General features: G+C 32.4%; 1 long non-coding RNA gene across 1 annotated transcript; it reads left to right on the plus strand.

Annotated features, from left to right (window-relative positions):
- Nucleotides 1-707: 707 nt before the first annotated feature.
- LOC143055575 (uncharacterized) lies at nucleotides 708-4,183 on the plus strand. The gene is made up of 3 exons (XR_012972093.1): nucleotides 708-813; nucleotides 1,916-2,097; nucleotides 3,836-4,183. It is a non-coding gene; the product is annotated as an uncharacterized LOC143055575 (long non-coding RNA).
- The last annotated feature ends 6,036 nt before the right edge of the window (nucleotides 4,184-10,219 follow it).

Consider the following 10,219-nt stretch of genomic DNA (forward strand, 5'->3'; position numbering starts at 1 on the left):
CCTAACAGGGACAGTGGTGTGACAGTACAACACAAGAACGAACTACAAAAATCGGTTGAAAAGGCTTAACTCATCAGATGGATACAAATATTACATAGAGTGGACATGGCAAGCAAGGAACTTGTACATCACAACAACAAAAAGACAATAGGAATAGATCTTAGAGTACTCGCAGTTACTGACAGCTATAGTTCAAAGCCACTAACAACTTATAAAAAAAAGCATGCATCTAAAGGTGCGTTTACACGGTACGATTTTCCATCCGATTTCCATCCGACTTTTTACCTGTGATGTCGTTTCGTCAAAAATCGCACCATGTAAACACTAAAATCGGATGTCGTTTTGTTAATCAAAAAGTCGTTTAAAAATCGGTTGGTACCCTATTTTCATTCGACCCCCCCCCCCCCCCCCCCCCCCCCCCCCTTTTCCAAGCTAACATTCTTTCATCAACACTATTGTTTAACGTTTAAATTTTTTACAAAATATTTGATAATTATTTGATAAATATCTGTTCTTTTCTTCACAAATCCTCGTTTAACTATCATATATATATATATATATATATAGTCATTCTTGTATGATCTTGTATACATCATAACATTTTCGACCTTTTTGAACTCTTCACGAACTTTAATGATGGCTGATACCGACGCAAGAGAAGAAAATGAAGATGATTTAGGAAAAGATGTTCTTCTTATAGAATTATACGAAGCAGAAACCTGCACTATGGGATGTCCATAGTGCAGCGTACAGGGACAAAATATGAGAGGAAAAAATCTGTAGATCGCATTGATTCTATTATGAAAATAGGAGGTATGAAGATATTGATCTAAATTTAAAAGATATTTAATTTAAAAGGCTGATTTGCAAGTACATAACAAAAGTATATATTTTTTTCGATGACTCATATTATACTCAAAAGACCATAACATATCTTTTCACTGCTAAAAGCTCCATTCTCCGACATCTCCTCTTATCGCCACACGTTTCTTCATTTCTTTCATTCGAATTTCCTTGTAAAATTGAATGCTGCTTGTGGCTTCTTGTGAAATATAATGGATGCATGTGTAGTGGGGTATATCACGATAACAAATATCACTAAGTCGGTGATACAATATGCAGTATTGTATATGTGTATGACTATTATATATGTACATTCTTTGTTATTATCATTAAAGGTAGATAACTCGCATAAAAGTTCAATTGGCGATCAAAAGTATATTTGAAGAGACGTAACCTCTGGCTGTTGTCAATCCTCTTTATTAAAATAAATATAGAATTAAATCAAAGTTTATTTGTTTATTTTGTCATATTTTTTTCTTTCAGTTAATTATTTTGGATTTCTCTTGAGTTTGTGTGAAATATACAGCATTTTAATGCAGAGTAACTCTTAGTTACACAAAAAACGGGGCTATATTTCAGAACTAAAAACCAAAAATGAACTAATTAGTCTGTGAAAATTCTGCTACTCTATGTACGAAGTTTATTAAAAACCTAGAAATATTCCCACAATATGTTTTGAAAAAATAGTGTAGTTTTATATGAAATATAGTGACAAAAAAGTGACAAAAAACTCATGGCCAGGCATATATAAATTCTCACTAAACATTTCAGTATTTTTATTTCATATATTCTGATATAAACTTTGAGTTTAGGAGACTATTCTTGATTATAATTTAACTAAGACTATAGATACAGTCAGTGGAAAAAAATTGGTTCCCACTTACTTTTTTTTTTTTTTTAAATATCGATTTTTAAAAGTTGAAATGATAGGACATTTTTTGAGTGGTAACTCACTGTTGTTCACTGACTGTACGTTTTCTATACATCATATATTTATATGATTTAGGCATTTCGCATGTTATAGTAATAATTATAATACAATTTATAATTTTGTTATCCATGTTACTTTCAGCCGACAAGATTTTGAAAAAAGTGAACAACCTCAGAACGTATTACAAAAAGGAGGTTAATAAAGTTGATAGTTCCAAGAGCAGTGGTTCAGGGGTACATGACATCTACGAGAGTAAATGGCCCATGTTCATACAGATGGACAAGTTTCTTAGACCACAAGTTCAAAAAAGAAAATCTGATTCGGTAATTACAAACAGTATTTTAAGAACATGTATCTCACTTGATGCAAGCACGCGTAAATAAACGAATAATATGAAAACACAACACAACACGGGCAGCATAAAATGTCCATCCAATATAGACCAAGTGGAAAAACAAACGTTACGAAACAAAGACTTTAAAATTGGTCTTTGCTGCGTGTTAACTTAGCACGCGGCATTTGATAGTTATAACAAATACTAGTTAAACTTGGGTGACATGTTTTCATGCTAACTGTTACCTAGTGACCTAGCATGTAGCATGCCGGTCTAGTATAAAATCAGTGCTTTAATATATTCATAAAACATTATGAAGTTTTCGACCTGAATATGCATTTAATTTCCTACTGGACATTGAATAGTCATTCATCCAGTCAGCCAATTCTTAATCTTGTTTATTACCCGACAAAGATTGTCACTGAAATTAAAATTACTCAGAAACACACACTGGTAGATAAACGTATTATATTCAAAATAATCATGTTACATGAAAACGTTTTGTCCTATAATATATATTAATATATATATATAATATAATATTGGTAACAAGAAAAGAGAAAAGTTTTCTCAGATATGTATGAATAACTTTAGTTCAGAACAAATGTAGCTATTACAAATAGTAGCACAATAATACAGTAATGCAATGAAGTAACTGGACAGTCAATTTCCAACCTGCAATGAATTGAATATACAACACTTTAGCTTAAGAAAGAACTTTGTGCTGCCATGGTACCTGACCTATATTTGTGAAATATTCTTTGTATTCTTCCCGAATATCACGAGCCTTAGATGGACTGTGGTATCCTCCCCTTGCCATTGGTGGCATTAAATTGTTAATTTCAATATTGTCAGTTTCTTGTAATCCTAAGAAACTTTCAGGTCTTAAATAATTGTGCAAATCACAACATGCCATGACCACATGTGTTATTTTTTCAGGTGATAATAAAATAGGGGCACGCATTACCCTGAAACGATTGCAAAGTATACCGAATGCGTTTTCCACAATGCGTCGAGCTCTGGACAAACGATAATTAAAAAATTTCCGCGAATCATCAAGTCCTCCTCGTTGGGGATAAGGCCTCATGATATTTTCTTTTAATGGGAATGCCTCATCAGCAACAAAAACATATGGTGTTGGTTTATTTCGGCTTGGTAATGGTGTTGGTTCAGGAATGTTCAAGTCATTGCACTCTAAAGCCTGGTTCAATGAACAATTTTGGAAAGTACCCCCATCACTGGTTCTGTCATTGGTTCCAACATCTACGTAAATAAACATGTAGCTTGCGTCAACAGCTGCCATAAGTACTACACTGTTTGTATTCTTATAGTTGTAGAAGTACGACCCGCTATTATTTGGGGCTTGGATATTCACATGTTTTCCATCAACCGCACCCAAGCAGTTAGGGAAATTCCATTTCTCATTGAAATCTTTTGAAATAGTTAACCATTTATGTGAAGATGATGGAACCTATAAAACAAGACAAAAACAAGAATGACTGGTAATGATTGAAATTGAAGGACCATATGAAGAGTGGTCTCATTGGCAATCATAACACATTTTTTTTTATATTATAGGATTAAACACATTTTTTCTAGAAGTTATTGATGTGTAAACTGGGGCGATTAACTCACAAACTGAATAAAAAGTCCGAAGTTGAACGAATATAACAATAACTTACTAGTACCATAACTATTTTATTTACAATTAACTTTTCTATTTTCAGAACTTAACATTATTGAACGACAATACTGAAGTGTTGGAGGATTCCGACGTTAGCCCGTCACCCAGAAAGGCCAAACAAACAACTTGCGATGGGAAAAAAGTTAAAGTTAAGCTTGAAGACCAATTGATGTTCAAAGCCATTGAAAGCTTAAGTTCTACTGGAGAAGAAGAGACAGAGGACTATTGTTTCGGAAAGTTGGTTGGGAAATCACTCTCGGCAATGCCTAACACACGGACAAAGATGATGTTAAAACATAAGATACAAAATCTTATGTACGAGACACAGTTAATGTTTATGCCAGAGATTCCAAACAACCAACTTTATCAAAACCCGTCGTCCTTCAATTTCAATAATTACCAGTCATTTGTCAATGAAGCACCTTTCCCAACTTTAATCAACAATACTCCATCTAAAACACAACAACCACAGTATCAGGCACTTGCCAATCAAACTCCTCCAGGAAGTCTTTTTAACCAACAGTTTCAGTACCAACGACCGTACCAACCTTCCAGTTGCTACACGAGTGGTGAAACGAATGACATCAGTGAACAAAACGTATATACGGAACTTTAAATATTAGCTTTTGAAATTCATGTTTTTTGATCATTTTTGTTTTCTTAAATTTTGCCTTTAGCTGAAATATCAAGACTTTAGTCTTCAAAATGTACATGAAGTTTAGTAAAAAATGTGTAATTATTGTATGGTAAAGGATTAGCTGTCAAGAGATATTTTTCTTGTAAATGATAATTTCCAATATTGTATTAAGTAGCAGTATCAAAAAATTGTAAGACCAAAACTGACCATAAAATTAGAATTGTTCATATTTTAAATTATAGAAAATTACAAAAAATTAGTACACATCTATTTCATACAAATACAAACATTTTATTGGCACAAACACAATTACAATAATTGGCAAAGGCCCATATTACAGTGCATTACAACAATGAATACAGCATACATTTACGAGTATTTAAATATGTTATAAATAAGAAGCTAAAATATCGTTTCTATACATCAGACATTTATGTATATAAGAACTAGTCACTTTCAGGACTTTTAAAGAATTACTATTAATACGCCTATTAATATTTAGCTGATTTTCACTACAACATGTAGGAAGTATATTTAATATCTTATTTTTAAAGTTAAATCTATAGTTTGAAAAAAATTCACATTTCAGTAAAAAGTGATTTTCATCTTCTACCTCACCTGATTTACATACATTACAAACTCGTTCGTCGGTGGCTAAACCTAGATATCGCCCCTTTTCAATAGCAAGATTGTGTGCACTCAATCTAATTTTACACAGAGATGACCTTTCTAATCTATTACTTAGAACATCAACATAAGAACTACGCTGCTTTGAATTATGAAATTGTTGGTAAAATTTTAGTTTTGATGAATCATGAATTTTTGATGATTGATCCTGTGTGCACTGATCAATTACTCGTTGTTTAATACTTGGTAGATATTGTTTAATAGAAAAGTTTCCCCCAGCTAGGTTTGAAAATCCTAGATTGTTAAAAATAGAATAAAGTTTCTTTGTCCAGGGGTTATTTTTTTCAGTTGCCAGACAAACTTTGGATATAAGTGCCTTTTCAGACCTTAAAATATGATCATAAAACTTAATACAAGAAAATGATATTTTTGAGCATAACGGTAGCCTGCAAAGTTCAGCTCTACAAGCAGCATTAATTGCTTTACAATGAACACCTAGAATTTCTTTTATGAATTTCATATGGAATTTTTCCAAAATGGAATTGTCTCCCGAATTATCAAAAACACCCCAAATCTCACTACAATACAGCAATATGGGGCTTACTAATGAATCAAATAATTTTTCTAAAAGTTTACAAGGATTATCCAATCCAATTGTTTTTTTAATCTTAAAACATGCTTTCCTAGCTTTTTCCATTAGTAAGGATACAGCTAAGTTAAAGTTGCCATTACACTTTAACATTATTCCCAAGTAGCAATATTTGGAGACAGTTTGTATGACATTATCATTATAAAAAAACTCATTTAGATATGTTTTACCATTAGAGTTAAAAACTAAAACCTTTGATTTTTGAACATTAACCTGTAGCTTCCAATTTGAGCAATATGTACTAAGAGTATTGAGACTGGCTTGCAAACCAGTTTTGCTTTCTGATAGTAATACAATATCATCAGCATATAATAAACAATTTACAGACAAATCACCAACTCTAACTGGTTCACAGCTACCATTGAATAAATCTTTTACAACATCATCAATAAAAATATTAAAAAGTGTGGGGCTTAAAACATCCCCTTGTTTAACACCTCGCTCTGAAGTGAATGCAGTACTAAGACCATTTGAAAATTTAATTCTAGTGGTAGTATTTTCATACATTGCAGAAAAAATTTTAAAAAGCTTTTTAGGTAAACCTGATTTTAAAAGTTTATAAAATAAGCCTACTCTCCATATGGTATCAAAGGCTTTACGTAGGTCTATGAAAGCAGCAAATACTTTCTTCTTTTTACTTTTATAGTGATCAATAATGGTTTTTAAAGAAAATATGTGATCAGCAGTTCTACAATTTTGTTTAAATCCTATTTGATATTGACTGATGAGAGATATGTTATTAACAAATTTCAGTAATCTTGAATGAATGACTCTATTAAAAAGTTTTCCCAAGTTAGAAGTGATAGAAATGCCCCTATAATTGCCAGGGTCCATTTTGCTTCCAGATTTGTGTAAAAGGACTAGGAAACTATCATTCCATTTAGATGGGAATTGGCCAATATTTAGAATAAAATTAAACAGCTTTGTGAGAGGATTTAAAATAGCCTGACCTCCATATTTAAGCATTTCATTTGATACCAAATCCATTGCAGTACTTTTCCCATTTTTAAGAGCTTTGATAGACTTAATTATTTCATCTGTAGTGATATCTACGTCTAAAATGTTATTAGATGGATCATTATCTATATTATCTTTTAATTGCTGGAAATGTTCCATTATGGTTTTATGGAAACTACTACAGTTATCATCACTTTTGTTTAACTTTTTAAAGAATTGAACAAAATTGTCATGAGGTATGTCCTGAAAGGAGTCAGCATTGTCATGCATCTTATCCAACTTATTTAACATTGCCCAAAATGATTTTGGATTCTTTTCAATATTATCATTTATATCCTTACAAATTTTTTGTTTATACATTTTTTGTTCATGTTTACAAAGTCTTCTGAATTTTGATCTATATGTATAATATAATTTCCTATATTGTCCATTGAGTGGATTTTTATAAACTAGTTTCTCATAGCTTTTAACTGTATTTCTTAAGTCAGTACAGGAATGTGAAAACCATGGTTTCCTGTTTGATTTTTTCATTTTTTGTAAGGGCTTTTTATTTATGAATTTAGCTGATTGTTTAGCACAGTCTAGTAAAATTGAATTAAATGACTCGGTAATCGAGTCACTGTCATTAAAGCTTTTGGCTATAAAGTTTGCCAATTTATTTTTAAACATTTGACTTTGTATATTTTCTGTGTATGAAGCAATTGCTTCATCAGTCCAAAGAAATTTACCCGGCAAAGAGTCTAGTATATATAAAACCAATACCAACACCACCTAATTGCAGACCGGGGAATAAAAGTGTAATGAAATATTTCGGTGCAGTTTTTAAATATTTTTTTTACGGAAGCAGTTATAGTCCGCAATATCAAAGAAAGGATATATCCAAACATACACTTGTCAAAAACTAAGAAACAATAATTGATTGTAGTTCTTCATCTCAAAAGCTAATGATGTTTTCATAATAGAGCTAAGAATATTGTCTTCTAGTCAGTGTTAGTGATCATTTTACATTTCAAACTGCTATTATGAAAAGTGGGGAAAACAAACTGTCCCAATTAAGTCAGGAGCTTCGTATTCAGTGGTTGTCGTTTGTTGATTTATAACATGTGTGTTTTTCGCTCATTTTTTGTACATAGATTAGGCCATTAGTTTTCTTGTTTGTTTAACATTTGTCATTTCGCGGTCTTTTATAGCTGACTATGCGGTATGGGCTTTTCTTGGTACACCATAGAGGTCTACGATTTTAAGTATAAAAATACAGAACGATTCTTCGTAACTGTTTCAAGCTTCCATAAATATTGCCAAAAAAACAGGCAATTGACGGTCTTCCACGAGACAAAAAAAGTCATAATGTCGAAAGAATAGCATTGTTTATGCCATTACAAATTAATAAATAAACGAAGGAAAATATTTTATTCAGAAAAACTTATTCCGTTTTATTTTTATGATACTCGACATGATATTTGTTCAATTATCAAGCAAAAAGCACTTGTTCGAATCTGTTCAAAATCGGATGGAAAAACGTATCGTGTAAACAGAACGCTATACGATTTACCTGAGCGTCGGTATAAAATCGGATGGAAAATCGGATGGAAAATCGTACCGTGTAAACGCACCTTAAGACTAAGTTATCAATCAGTACACATTAAACATCCAATGGATTTAGTGTAAAGACGTCATAAACAGTCAGCTGAGAAAAACATAAGAATGTTCAATCAAGTTTAATTTTTAAACGACCGCAAAAAATATTTTGCGTCGTATATTGATGCTATCATGTCGGATTTACCTCCCTTACACTACTTCAAAATTATGTATAAAGAAAAGTTAGGTTTTGGCCTAATTGCAAATGAGAAGGTGGTAGTAGTTTTCCATTATTTTTTTCTCAAATTTCTCAAATTCCAATTTTTATTTGAAGTTTGAAAAAGAAATCTTTAATCGCACATTATTGCGAAATATATTTGTAAGATCTTTACATTTATTTGTGTCATAAACTTATATTATGTCAAAAATGTTATCACAATCCAAATTCAGAGCTGTATCAAACTTGAATGTAGTGTCCATACTTGCCCCAACTGTTCAGGGTTGTACTTCTGTGGTCGTATAAAGCTACGCCCTGCGGAGCACCTGGTTAAAAGATACATGCACAAGTGATAGTCCGGATCAATAAACTGAAGGTTACAGAGAACTATGTTATCTGGAAAAACGATTGGTTGAGGTATGTTTTGGTCAAGCTGCAAAATTTTATAAATATTCAGGACATTAAAATCAACCATGTAGTTTTACCCTGATTATATTTAGTTGGATTCATAATGTGCTATCTTAACAGTAACCCTTCCCTACTCAAGTCGTTACTCTTCCTCAAAATGCCGAATGCTGAACAGAAAACTGCAATATGTAATAAATAAAGTTTTCAGTCCGGTCGAGGAGACCACACAACCGACTGAACTAGAATGGGCATTACAGGGAACTGACGTTATTCGAATTGACTCATTACAGAAAGTTTTAAGTTATAAAAAACGAACTGCTCTCTTGAATATAACATAGGCAATAAAGGTAATCAAACAGCTGATTGTCCTGGATATAGCGAACATCCTTGGTGGTTTCGTGGTAGCTTGTTTGTCTTGAGTGCAGGAGATCGTGAGTTCAAACTACGACCGGTTCATTCCAACGACATAAAAACTGATATTTGCTGCTTCTCCGCTTAGCAAGCGACATTAAGGATCATTAAGGAGTATGAGCAAAGACTATGGGGGGATTTGGTTTGGAACACTGGCTTCGAATAATATTATAAGTCTTACAATTTCGTATAATTATTTGCTGTATTCTTCTCAGAGCAGAGACAGGTTGGCTCGGTATCAGAATAATAAGTTTGTGTATCGTGTCATGTTTCTTGCTTAACGTTACCGTGTGAATAAGCTGCCCTAAGATATTCCTCGCCGTGTTGTATAATATTGTTGTGCACGGCAGATGATTTGTTGATTCAGTATTGACCAGTATTGCTTGCTTAACGTCTAATGAACATTATTTTATACGTATGCAGGAAAGTTTTAAAACAACTAATTAATATGCAATAGGTAGGCTCTACAATTTAGGCAGACCGTGATGAATGGCGGGTAATTTAAACAGCAATTTGAATTTAAGGTACATATACTTGAAAGGAGAAGACATTTTGCCTGACAATATGATATTGACATACATAGTATGATTGTTTGGCATCATAGATATTCATGTGTGGTTGATCTCATTGAATCACCATATATATAGGATTGGATACTCTTAACGGAATTTATATTTGGGACTTTTCCTTAAAAAAAATGTGTTTTGATTAATGTGACAAAACAAACTTCCGAAACTATAATGGATCATTAAGCAGAAGCGTCTCAAACTTCGTACTACTACCAAGCAGGATGAATAAGCACAAATATTTCGGGAGGAGGTTGTTTAAATACGTATTTCTTTAAGTCCAACTGAAATATTTAACCAGATATAAGGTCTCTTTAAAAGGCATGTTAAAGGGACATGACAATTTCAATTCATTTCATGTTATATGAAAGCTAATC

This window comes from Mytilus galloprovincialis, chromosome 12, assembly GCF_965363235.1.
Source record: "Mytilus galloprovincialis chromosome 12, xbMytGall1.hap1.1, whole genome shotgun sequence".
Lineage (NCBI taxonomy): Eukaryota > Metazoa > Mollusca > Bivalvia > Mytilida > Mytilidae > Mytilus > Mytilus galloprovincialis.